The sequence below is a fragment of the Microcebus murinus genome, chromosome 17 (assembly GCF_040939455.1).
Source record: "Microcebus murinus isolate Inina chromosome 17, M.murinus_Inina_mat1.0, whole genome shotgun sequence".
NCBI classification, from domain to species: domain Eukaryota; kingdom Metazoa; phylum Chordata; class Mammalia; order Primates; family Cheirogaleidae; genus Microcebus; species Microcebus murinus.
The window spans coordinates 39,338,733-39,352,970 of record NC_134120.1 but is presented as its reverse complement, the minus strand read 5'-3'; positions in this window follow the sequence as shown (position 1 = coordinate 39,352,970).

The window sequence follows — 14,238 nt, the reverse complement described above, 5'->3', positions numbered from 1 at the left end:
ATATAATTATCGCATAATTAGCTTATATAGCACAACTTTATATGAACACAGAATAATATGCCTGATGGCTAAAGAATAGTCAAGAATAGTATAATTTCTTCCTGAAAGGAATATAATATTTATACAGTCCATGTGCATATAACATATGTCAAACAAAAATCAAATTACAACAATTATTTGATGATTTCCTGTTTGAATATTGGTAATTCCACTTATAAACTATGTGACATTATTTAAACTTACTGGAATTTTTCAAAACAAAGGAAGAGTCTGATTCTAATGCTGCATAGATGGAAATCTGCTTCTAGCTCTTAAAATATATTTTTCCCTAGATTTTGTTCAATAATATTTCAAAAGCTTAAAACAACACTCAGCCAGAGAATCTTCTGAAATTAATATGTAGTATAAGCCATCTAATATTAAAACACTCAAAATTAATATAATAAAATTTTGACAGTTTCACATAATCAGAATCAACCTTAAAGTGTATGCTTTAAATTGACAATTTTGTTCATGAAAATGTGTAAAACTTAGCAAATGGCTGTGGAGAACAGGCATGATGTGAACCCTGTGTGGGAAGAAAGAAGGAAAGAAGAATAGTGATATGCCATCTGCTCTCTCAATTTACCTGTTATCCTAATTTTCTGAGGGGAAAGGTCCTGATCTTAGTAAAAGAGCAGGCATGCTCGCTTCATTACAGGAAGAAAGAGTAGGTGTTTGGGAGTGATTATAATTGGGGCTCCTATTCTGCTCAGGGGAGGAATGAAGTTTGAAAATAGAAAAATAAAAAGGTGGGAGCTACTATTGAACGGGGTGGATTGTTGTGAGTGTAGATTGGGTAAGGAACCATTGTAATTTGCTTAATTAAAGTGAATGTGGGAGCATGGACACTGTGGCACAGGGTGACTGGCTTGGCTTGCCCAGGTCCAGGCTTCAGGGGCCCGGCTAGACCCTTAGGACATGCAGGTGCCCAGAGGACAGCAGTGTGAGGTTTACCAGGGAGTGGCTTGTACCACTCTGCTCTGAGCCTTCTTTGACCTGGGTTTAGATGGCTCCAGCAAAGAAAGGTGACAAGAAGGGCTGTCTATCTTCAATGAAGTGGTGAACAGAGAGCATGCTATGAACATTCACAAGTGCATTCATGAATGGGCTCCAAGGAAAGTACGCCTGGGGCAATTAAAGAAAATGGGAACACTAGGTGTGCACATTGACATCAGGTTCAACAAAGCTGTCTGGGCCAAAAGTTTAAGGAATGTCTTTGTCAGAGAACTAATAAAAATGAAGATTCACCAAACAAATTCTACACATTGGTTACCTATGTACCTGTCACTACTATAAAAAAAGAAAAACAGAAAAGAAAGAAACAATAGTTTAAGATAGTTGATTAAACATGTACATCTATCTTTGCTGTCTCTTAAAATGCTATTCAAGTTACAATACAGAGATATATATTTAACAGACATAAATAAATTAGGACAGAGTTCAAATAAGGTAAAAAAAAATAGCAACACAAATTTGGAAGCTGAAATGCAGATGGAAAGTAACTTATTTAGAAACTCCAAAGAAAGTCAAAACAAGCGGTATGATACCTGGGGATTAACACAATAAAATATTCACCAATAAAATATTCAAAAGGATAATGAACTGGTATCACCAGAAAATAAGAAAGATCATTTGATAAGGCTTTAATTTCTCATTTTTCTCTATTCCACACAGCCAGGCAACTAGGCCTCTCAGGAGCTGGGAGAATTCAGGCTGCCAAACAGGTATCCTACAGTCAAGAGATTGGAAGAGTACTTGCTGGGTAGTTTGATTAGTCCGGAGAGAAATTCTAGACAAAGAAAGGTTTTCCTAAAATTATGCACCTAAAACACTGGAAAGTATATATTTGGCAAGTACCACCAACATACTTAGAACTTCAAATCATATTTTCAGTCTTTTATTCATGACCACACAAACAACAATATCTGAGGAAAGTCAATAACATGGAATGTAAAGATCAACACAAACAGAAAGGAGACAATTTTTTAAAAGCAGAAACTATAAAAGGAAAATATATTTCAAAGAAAACAACTATTAATAGAAGCTATGCAAATATTAAGGGAACAAAATAGCTCCAGAAGATACAAGCTGATAGCATAATTGCAGTATATAGAAAATTTGGAAAAAAATAATGCTCTTACATAAAGGAAAGCAAAAGGACAAAAAAAAAAAAAAAAGACAGGAGATTAAATGTAAACAATATTACAGACCTAGTCTAAGGCGTGCAAAATCCAGACTAGAATTCCAAACAAATAGTGTGAATAGGGAAGGGGCATTATTTATGGTATACTAACCCCATAATACTCTGAAAAAAAAATAGTTAACATAGAAAAAAAAGAATTGAATGTGCCTATTACATATTCAGAAAAATGGAAAAAATTAGTGAAAAAAATCCTACAACAAAGTACATCTGTGAGAAAGTTCAGAACACTGGGCAAAAAAAAAAGAAAAACACAATCACCTGGAGAAAAAAAATAACAAATAATACACAGAAGATCAATAGTTGGCATGGCTTCGATTTCCAAATAGTCTTGGAAACAAGAAGAAAATCCAGCAAAGCCTACAAAAATACTAGTAATGCATAATTTGAAAAATCAAGTTATTTATCCAAGAAGTGATCATGAGTCAAATATGTGCTTGTGGAAAACATTTTCTCAGAGGCCTACTGGAGGATGTCTTCCACTGTAGGAAGGAAGTAAACCAGGTATAACTCATGAGATATCAAGAAAACAAATACTTTGAAACAGGATAGAGGTCTAGGAAATCTTGGAGAACTGGTGAGAAGAAATCCCAAGAGAGCCACTTTGCTCCATGTGTAGATGGCAGTACTCCCAGGGTGTCACATGAGAGTCACATGTCATTACTTTCTCCTTTGCCTTTATGAACTATTTTAAATTTGATGAAGTTGCCAGAAAATATGCTTCATCAAACCAAAGTAATAAACCAAGAAAAACTGGAAGACATGAGATGCAGGAACCTGACAATCCAATCTGGGGAACAGTAAGAAACTTTTAGTATGCTGCCAAAAAAAGTTTCAAGATTATTATTTTTCATAAGACCAAGAGAATAACCAACCTTGAAAGTAGAATTTTAGGAGGAATATCACCAAGTAAAACTTGAAAATTTATACTTATTAAAAATTAAGGAATTGTGGAAAGAACCAGCAATTAGTACAGAGGGAATTCAGATAATTACATTTTGGGTTGTTTCCACATCTTTGCAATTGTGAATCATGCTGCTATAAACATTCCAGTGCAGATATCTTTATTATAGAATGTCTTTTTTTCCTTTATATAGATGCCTAGTAGTAGGATTGCTGGATTAAATGGTATTTCTATTTTTAGCTCTTTGAGGTATGTATACCATGGAATACTACTCAACTACAAAAGACAATGGTGATTTAGCACCTCCTATATTATCCTGGATAGAGATTGAACCCACATGTACTAGCCATCAAATTGGTACTAACTGACCAACACTAAGGTGTTCACATGGTAGTAATACTCATTTGGTGCTGGTCGGGGTTGTGATGGGGGGTAAACCCACAACTAATGGAAACGAAATGCAGTGTATAGGGAAGGGACATGCTTGTAGCCTTGGCGTGGGCAGGGCAAACACATTACATGTAACCAAAATGTTTGTGGCCCCATAATATCCTGAATAAATTTTAAAAATATATAATTAATTTTTTAAAAAAAGGAGTGAATATCTTCAGGAAACATTGAGAATTTGGGACAGTAGTTCAATAAAATATTCAGCTGTACATTATGTTCATAGGCATATGGTTTAGACATCGATATTGAGTTAAAACATTATGACTATATTGGGGGGAGAGAGGAACTAGAGGGAATGGCGGTATGAGCTACTCATCCCTCATAATGGCACGTCAACATACAATATCTAAAATTGATACCTGAAAAGATATAAGCATATCATTTAGAGATATTTTGCAATTGGCACAAGGAAAATCTAAAAGAATTTGCTTTGGCAGGGGAGGCTGAGGAGAATAAGGAAGGTTGGGGCTAGAAAATAAGCTATTTCTTTTTTTTTATTTCAGAATATTATGGGAGTACCAAAGTTTTGGTTACATGAATTGCTTTTGTACAGTTTGAATCAAAGTTATAAGTGTGTCCATCACCTATGAAGTGTGCTTTGTACCTGTAGGTGCTGTAGGTGTGAATTTACCTATCTCGTCCTCCCCCTAATCTGCTTGATTGCCATTAAGTTTTACTACCACATGTGCACGTGGGCGTTGATCTATTAATTCCAATTTAATAGTGAATGCATGTGGTGTTTTTTTTTCCATTTTTGCGATATTTCACTTAGAAGGATGGTCTCCAGATCCATCCAGGTTGTTACAAAACATATTAATTCACCATTTTTATGTCTGAGTAGTACTCCATTGTGTAAATATGCCACATTTTATTAATCTACTCATGTATTGATGGGCACATGGGTTGACTCCACATCTTTGCAATTGTGAATTGTGCTGCAATAAAGATTTCAGTACAAGTGTCTTTTTGATAAAACGACTTTTTATCCTTTCGGTAAATACCCAATAATGGCATTCCTGGATCAAATGGTAGGTCTCCTGTTAGTTCTTTGAGGCATCTCCATACTATTTTCAACAAAGCTTGTACTAGTTTGCTGTTCCATCAATACTGCATAAGTGTTCCTTTCTTTCTGCATCCATGCCAGCAACTGTTTTGGGACTTTTGGATAAAAGCCATTCTCACTGGAGTTAGGTAATATCTCATGGTGGTTTTGATTTGCATTTCTCTATTAAATAGACACTTTGAGCATGTTTTCATATGTTTATTGGCCATTTGTCTATCTTCTTTTGAGAAGCTGCTGTTGGTGTCTTTTGCACACTTTTTAATGGGGTTGTTTGATTTTTTATTTTTTCTTACTGATTTGCTTGAGTTCTTTATACATCATGGTTATTAGCCCTTTATCGGATGCGTAGCATGCAAATATTAACTTCCATTCCGTAGGATGTCTATTTGCTCTAGTGATAGTTTCCTTGGCTGTGCAGAAGCTTTTTAATTTAATCAGATTTCATGTATATATTTTTGTTGTTGTTGTGATAGTCTCTGGGGTCTCCTTCACAAATTTGCCTAGGCCAGTATCTGTAAGAGTTTTTTAACATTTTCTTCTAGAATTCTTATAGTTTCATGCCTTAGGTTTAAGTCTTATACACTGTGAATTAATTTTTGTGTGTGGTGATAGGTGCTGATCGTGTTTCAGTCTTATATACGTGAATGTACAAGAATAGAGACAGAAATTTTATACAATTTTCCCAGCCCCATTTATTGACTAGTGATTCTTTTCTCCAGTGTATGTTTTTGTCTGCTTTGTCAAAGATCAGATGGTGGTGATTGGAGGATGGTTTTATATCTGAGTTCTCTGTTCTGATCCATTGGTCTATGATTCTTTGTTCTTGGGCCAGTACCATGATCTTTTGGTTACTATAAACTTGTAGTATAGCTTGAAGTCTGCTAAAGTGATGCCACTTGATTTGTTCTTTTTGCTTAAGGTTGCTGTGGCTATTCAGAGATTTTTTCTGGTTCCATGTGAAGCGTAGTTTTTTTTTGTTTTGTTTTTGTTTTTAGACAAGAGTCTCACTCTGTTACCCTTAATAGAGTGTAGTGGTGTCCTCATAGCTCACAGCAACCTCAAACTCTTGGACTCAAGCAATCCTGCCTCAGCCTCCCAAGTAGCTATGACTATAAGCATGCACCAACGGTCCCTGGCTAATTTTTCTATTTTTTTAGTAGAGATGGGTTCTCACTCTTGCTAAGGCTGGTCTTGAGCTCCTTAGCTCAGGCAATCTTCCTGTCTCAGCCTCCCAGAATTCTAGGATTACCGGTGTGAGCCACCTGTAGCTACTGTGAAAGCTACATAGTAGTTTATTGAGTCTTTGATTTGATTCTAAGCTTGACTGTTGTTGGTGTATAGGAATACTGCTAATTTATATACACTGATTTTGTAACCTGAGAACTTGCTGGATTTATTTATCAATTCTAGGAGTCTCTTGGCAGAATCTTTGGGATTTTCTACATATAAGATCATATCATCAGCAAAGAGTGATAGTTTGACCTCTTCTGCCCCCATTTGGATGCCTTTGATTTCCTTCCCTTGTCTGATTGCTCTGGCTAGGACTTCCAGCACTATATTGAAAAGAAGTGGTGACAGTGAGCAGCTTTGTCTGGTTCCAGTTCTAAGCAGGAATGCTTTCAATTTTTCCCCATTCAGTATGATGTTGGCTATGGGTTTATCCTATATGGCTTTTATAATTTATGGATGTTCCATATATGCATATTCTATTAAGCATTCTTATCATAAAAGGGTGCTGAATTTGTCAAACGGTTTTTTTTAACTATCGAGATGTTGACGCACCCTTGCATCTCTGGGATAAAGCCCAGTTGGTTGTGTTGTTTTTTTGTTTGTTTGTTTGTTTTGTTTTTTTATATGCAGCTGAATTTGATGTGCCAGGATTTTATTGAGAATTTTTCTATCTCTATTCATAAGGGATGTTGATCCCTTCTCTATGTTATGAAATAATTTCTGCAGTGTAGGTACCAGTTCTTCTTTGTAGGTCTGCTACAATTCAGCTATGAAACCATATGGCCCCGGATGTTTTTTGTTGGGAGATTTTTATTGCTGCTTCAATTTAGTTAGTTGATATTGGTCTGTCAGGAGTTCTGTTTCTTCCTGATTGAGCCGAGGGAAGTTGTGTGTTTCCAATAATTTGTCCATATTCTCAATGCTCTTACGTTTATGTACATAGAGATTTTTGTAGTATTCAGAGATAATATTTCATATTCCTGTGGCATCAGTTTTAATATCTCCTTTTCATTTTGATTGAACTTATTAAGGTCCTTTCTTTTCTGTTTCAGGTTAATTTAGCAAGAGTTCTATCAATTTCATTTATCTTTTCATAGAGCCAACTTTCGTTTCATTAATCTTCTCTATAATTTTTTTTGTTATTGATTTCATTTAGTTCTGCTCTGACATTAGTTATTTATTTTCTTCTGCTGAGTTTGGGACTGCTTATTTCTTCCTTTTCACATTCCTTGAGATGATTCATTAGATTATTCATTTGTGATCTTTCTGTCTTTTTGATGTAGGCATTTAAAACTATGGATGCTCCTCTTAGGACTGCTTTTGCCAAATTCCATAGATTTTGGCAACTTATGTTCCATTTGTCATTTAATTTGAAGAATCTTTTGATTTCCATCTTAACTTCCTCCTTGACCCAATAATTAAGCAGTAGTTTGTTTAATTGCCATTACTTTGTGTAGAATTGAGTGTTTCTGTTGGAATTGCTTTCTAAATTTATTCCACTGTGGGCTGAGAAGATACATGGTATAATTTCTATTATTTAAAATTTGTTGAGACATGTTTTGTGGCCTATTGTGTAATCAATCTTAGAGAATATTCTATGAGCTCATGAGAAGAACATATATTCAGCATTTTGGGGGTGGAATGTCTATAAATATCTGTTAAGCCCATTTTTTCTAGAGTCCCATTTAAATCCATTGTTTTTGGTTTATTTTCTGCTTGGAAAATCTGTCCTATTCTGTGAATGGGTGTTGAAGTCCCTGGTTATCATGAAGTTGCTGTTTATCATTTTGTTTTGATCAAGTGGGGTTTGCTTTATGAATCTGGGCGCACCTGTGTTAGATGCATAAATATTTATGATTGTTATGTCTTCTTGTTGAATTGTTGCCTTCACCATTATATAATGAAAATCATCTTTCTTTACTTTTATTGATTTGAAGTCTAATTATCTGATATTAGAATGGCTATACCAGCTTTCTTTTGGTTTTCATTTGCACGAAATGTTGTTTTCTATCCCTTCACCTTGAGTCTGAATGAGTCCTTGTGTGTTAGATGTGTTTCCTGGAGACAGCTGATACTTAGCTAGTATTTTTTTTTTTTTTTTTTTTATCCATCAGCCAGTATAAATCTCTTGAGTGGGGAGTTCTAACCATTCACATTTATTGAAAAGATTGATAAATGGGGTGGATTTTTGTTCTTACTACTGAGTAGTACTTTATTGCTTTTTTGTACCTCTTGTGCCATTGTGAAATCTGGTCTCTGATCTTTAGTTTTTGAGTGATTTTATACTGTTGGGTGTCTATTGTGCTGATCCATGTATAATGCAGTTCTGAGTACTTCCTGAAGAGCAGGTCTGATCTCGATAAGCCATTTCTTAAATAAAGATTAGCATACTATTCAACTTTTAACACAATGGGCATTGTTTTGTTGATATGATTAAATAAAATTTAAACAGGTTAATATGACTTTGTGTTATTTGCAAATTGGGAAAAGCCTGAATAAAGTTTTTTAAATTGACAACACAAGATAGGAAAACAATTGGCACAGATTTCATCATATTTAAATAATTCTGAGTTGAAATTTGTTTCATTAAATGTTTAAAATCATGCTCTCAAAATTTGATTTAAATCACTGTGGGATCCCTTTAGTTTGGTTAAATATATATATAAATATATATATGTATATATGTGTGTTTATATACTTACATGAACACACACACATACATATATATATGATATATGTATAAACTCAACTCAATTTTTTTTATCCAGTTACATCTTAAATGTCTTCTAGTTATGTATATCTATAAGGTCAAAATCAGCATATATGACATTAAAGTCAACATACCAACTATCAATTCAGATCTAATTCTTCTTACCATTATTATTTTACAGTTATAAATATCCAAATTTGTTAAAATATTTTATTTTTTATTTATATAAATATTTCATATTTCTTGATAAGAACTCACATCATCACTTCTATTAATTTTGAGCCATAGTTCCTATTAATTTTGAGCCTAATTTTTCAACTTTTAATTTTGGAGTCCTTCCATCTTTCTAATAAATTCTCATTTCTTTTATGTGAGGAAGACTCTACTGCTGTTTCTTCTTCTTCTTTTTATTCCCAATGAAAGAACTTTTGTTTTGTCCTGACAGAGCAGAGTTAATAAATATCTTCAGATCCAGTTTGTTTATTTCAAAGACATGCTCTACATTATTAATACATAAACAGTAAAGATCAAAATTCTTAGCATATCGTGTTATATGCTGTAGTATCTGATCTTAACTTATCTCTTAGATTTCTTTGTATCCAGTTCCTTGTATGTTATGGAATACTTATAATCCACTGAAGACATAGTATCTAGTGATACATTCATGTCTTATCTCATGCTTTCCTATGTGTATGTGTATATATACATGTACGTATGAAAATACATACACACACACACACCTATATATATATATATATATATATATATATATATATATATGTATATGAATTGAATTTGGTAATGCAGTGTTTTAGGACAACATTATATATAGGCACATGATTTTAAATTTGGATATGAACTTTAAAAATGATTACTGTATTGGGGGATATATATATATATATATATATATATATCCCCCAATGTACTGTCCTACAACAGTGTATTGCCAAATTCAATTCTTATTTTGGACTCAAGGTTAACTTCCCCACAATGTCTTCAACAATTAAAAAATAAGAATTTCTATGAATTGGTAATGTTTATCTATGCCTGTAATATGTATTTTCTTAGTCTGGGTTGATTATAGTTATTCCTACTTGAATATTTTTACCTCAGAATGGGGATAATACCTATATCATTTTTATCCCCTGCCATCATTGCCATAATGCATTACACATAGAAGAGACTAAATGAATAGTCTCTTGAATTGAACATTGAAATTATATAACCATACTAAATTTAGTTGTTTCTTTCCTTCTTATGAAATATGTATTATTAATAAAAATTACTATTATTACAAGTAGAAAAAAACTCATGCTAATAGTGATTATTTTCATAGTTCATAGTTCTGTCAATAAAATTTGAAGTAAAAGAATTGCTTCCCGCGGGTCTCTAGTAAGCCAGAACATGTAATGTATATAATATTAATAATAAAATGTAATAATGATTCAGAAACAATATCAAAGTGAGGAAATAGTAGTTTATGTTCACATTCCAAAATTAAGAAATGCTATTATGTGACATTAAAATATATAAAATATACTTTTTTACAAAATCAATCACAAACTGTTCAAATTATTGCTTTTAAGTTTTGCACTAGTTTATTCTGACATGTTTTTGTATAGTTCTTTAGTACATACATCAGGGTTTATGGGAAGGGAAATACGTTTCTGAGTAGTATATTTTACAGAAGATTGAAGAATGCTTAAAGGATAAATTATAATTTGAAAAAATTGTAGAAACTTTTAATTTGCAAAGAATTCTTACAAAACTTTTCATGTGGAAGACACTGCGGGGCTCATCCAATTAAACCCCCTTCCCTTACTGACTGAGGCCCTGAAGAGAAAAGTAAATGATTCTATCATTCTCTTAGGGAACTATCAGATTCCTCTTTCTCTTTGAGACTGAGTTTATGACTATTCCTGATATCAACTGAATGTGTTGGCCTACATGAAGAGAAATAAACACTTCAGTAATAAAGGAAAGGGAATGGTAAGTAGTTTGAGACAGCATGGTAAACTCTTGTTCATGTTTGGATGGAAATAGTAACAGAGGAAAAGTAGTGTATACCACAAAGGAATCTCCCCTCACTTCTTGCTGTTGCTGCTGTTGTTTTATAGGGTAACAGCACAATCATGTGGGTTTTAATTTTAAAGCAAAATAGTTCTAGTCTCTGTATTTGCCCAATAAATAGCTAATGCCAATTTAGAGAGAAAAGAAATAAAAAGGTCACTGAGAGGAGAAATTTGAAAATAAAATGTTTTAGAAAAGAGACAAAGGTAGTTAGAATTTAAGGAATATTGATGTCTTTGAATTTTTGGTAGGGTTTAAATACACTTGGCCATTATCACTTAAAAGGACTGTTGTTCATAGAAACAGCCTATGTCTCATATGACTGTGGGTGAGTCTTGATGCTGTGCTTTGCCAGACAGTATTTAATGTACTTCTTCCTAAGTTTTGAACAAAATATATTTATTTAACATGAAGCAAAATCCATCACTTACTACTTGACAAACTTTGTTACTTCAATAGCTGGTCAAACACACAAGTGAAATGCTATGATGTAGTGTCAGTGTAGGGCTCAAAAGTCCTAAAAACTTGACTCTTCTTTTATAATCAGTTATAGAAAAGCAGCTCAACTTCTTGTACAATACTAGCATTTTATTTCTTTTGATCAATAAATGAAATACTTGTGTCTCCCATGGAAAGTTCAAACCAAGAACTCACTGGCATAAATAATATTAGCCATGGTCTATTAACTTTTTTGTATCATATGACTGAAATTTCCCCTATTGCAATTAGTATTTTTAAATATGCTCAAAGTATTTCCAAGATACCATGAAACATTCCAAGATGTTCTTTGAAAAAAAAAAAAAAAGGATTATCTTTGAATATATCTTAGAAAAAATTAACATATGTTTAAAGAATTTTCTTTTATAATTTCTGACAATATTTTTTTTCCATTTTTAAAGACAGTATTTGGCCAGGCACGGTGGCTCACACTTGTAATCCTAGCACTCTGGGAGGCTGAGGCGGGCAGATTGCTCGAGGTCAGGAGTTCAAAATCAGCCTGAGCAAAAGTGAGACCCTGTCTCTACTATAAATAGAAATCAATTGCTCAACTAATATATATAGAAAAGTTAGCCGGGCATGGTGGTGCATGCTTGTAGTCCTAGCTACTCGGGAGGCTGAGGCAGTAGGATCTTTTGAGCCCAGGAGTTTGAGGTTGCTGTGAACTAGGCTGACACCATGGCACTCACTACTGTAACCTGGTGAGACTGTGTCTCAAAAAAAAAAAAAAAAAAAAAGACCGAGAGTATGATAGTATTTTAACTGGCTTTTTGACAATTTAAATAATAAAAGAGAAATTCAGCTATAAAGTGCTACAATAAAAAGCAGTAATTCAAGGGGTTCAGGGAAGCTGAAAAATATGATACAACATTCAGTTTTATGATTAGTAATTATGTACCCTACAAAAGTCTGTTTTGGGCCCTCTAGAGGATTTATACAAAAATAAAGTAGTTTTGAACAACTGTAGAGAAAAATTCCTTGGTGAGAATGAATCCAGATCTAAAATAGTATCATATTTTTTGCAAGTCTTCTGTCTACAATCAACCAATGTCAGTCTGTGTTGTCATTGGTTTAAAATTGACATTGATTTTAAATTATTAAAAAGGCTCCTAGAAGAAAATTTTACATTTGTGGCCAAGCAAATGAAATCTGTAATTATAATAATGACACAAGAATTTGATGCTAGAAAAGGAGAACAACATCATCTCCTTTCCCTAAGTTTATATAATTCTCATGGTCTCATTTGCCTTATCTAATAACAACAAAGCAACTTTAAAAGAATATTAATAAAACTAATAAATGAATGACTGAATGAATTGTTTCTGGAATACAAAATTTGTATGTTCTGATTCTATAGTATCTTCAAATTATCCTTTTCCCCAGATCTTTCATCTCAGTAAATATGAGATGAAAGATCTCATATGACTTGGTTGCTCAAGTCAAACACTGACTGATTATTGATTGTTACTCATATACTGCTCATTGGATCCACTGGAAATCATATCGTTACTCTTTTTCATTAAGTCAGATGTAGTTGTTTCTTACCACTTCTTATTTTTTTTTTTTTTTTCAATCTGAGTTAGGGCAACAGCCTCCCAAATGGGCTGAGAGCTTTTTACTCCTACTTTCTGCAGTCTATTCTCCAGAAAGTTTCTTTGAAAATGCCAATTACATCAAATTACTTTCCTGCTCAAAACTGTCAATTTTTTCTCTTCAAACTTAAAATCAAATTAAATTGCTTACTATGGCTTAAAGGGCATGTGTGATCTGCCCTTGGGTCACTCTTCCTTTCCATCTACTGTCGCTCACTCTTCTTTCTTTCTGTGTTCCAGCCACACTGACATTCTCAGGGCCTTTGTGATTGCTATTTCCTTTGCCTGGAAATTCATCCATATTCACATCTCTCTCTCTCTCTCTCTCTCTCTCTCTCTCTCCACTCCCCTACTTCCTTAGTCAAATGTTCCCTTGACCAAATCCACCTCATCGCTTTCTGTCCTGTTAACATCTATTTCACTGTTTTTGCCTATTTGTGTTTTAAAGATATTTATACTGATGAACTAGCTAGGCTAATAACTGTGGTGCAGGTTTAGCATAGAATGGAGGCAGCCTGTTCTAGTCTTCTTTGTCAGTGAGATCTGTCCCTTACATTAATAATTAAAATAATTCTTATATGTAAATAAAAATGTAAACACAAAATATTGACTGGGAAATCAGAAAAAGGTAGGAAGTAGAACATCAATAAACAAATAAAATTGCATTCTATATTTTGAATTGGTTGTGTTTTTATTTTCCTTCATTTGAAAGCCAAATCTGGTTTGGATCCATGGGTAGCTGTGAACATTAGAAGCAGGATCCCTGGGTTCTAATCCTAGCTTTCAATTTTATTATCTATTTATTTAAGACAGTTATGCTATCCTTCAATACCTCTGATTTCTCATTCATAAAATTGAACTTAGGATTCCAAAGTAAATAGAACCTGACTGAAAGAGTTTTTATGTGAAGTAAATTTTCAAATCACTTAGAGTAGTGTCTTCCAAATACTAAGCACTCAATAAATGTTAACCATAATGTATCATTCCCAGTGGTGGAGGCAGTAGGAGCAATAATAGTAGTAGTAAAAGGAGAGAAGAAGAAAATATTTACTTAAATACAGGGAAGCATATTGAATTAGCAAAATCAGGGAGGCAATAGGGTGAGCAAAACAACTAAAAAAGATAAACTCTTATTTTAGATTTCTGTGGCTGCAATTAACAAATTACCAACAATTTGGTGTCTTAAAGCAATGCACATTTATTATCTTACAGTTCTGAAAGCCAGAAATCTGAAATAAGTTTTACTCAACAAAAGTCGAGGTGTTAGTTGGGCTTAGTCCTTCTCAGTTCTGTAGGGAAGACTCTGTCCCTTGCTGCTTCCAGCTTCTGGAGGCTACCCGCATTCCTGGGCTTTATGTCACATTGTCCCAATCTGTATTCTGTCATTGCATTGCCTTCTCATTGTCTGTAGTCAGATCTCCTACTGCCCCCTCTTATAACAGCAAACTGTATTATGTTTACGATACAATCACATGGATC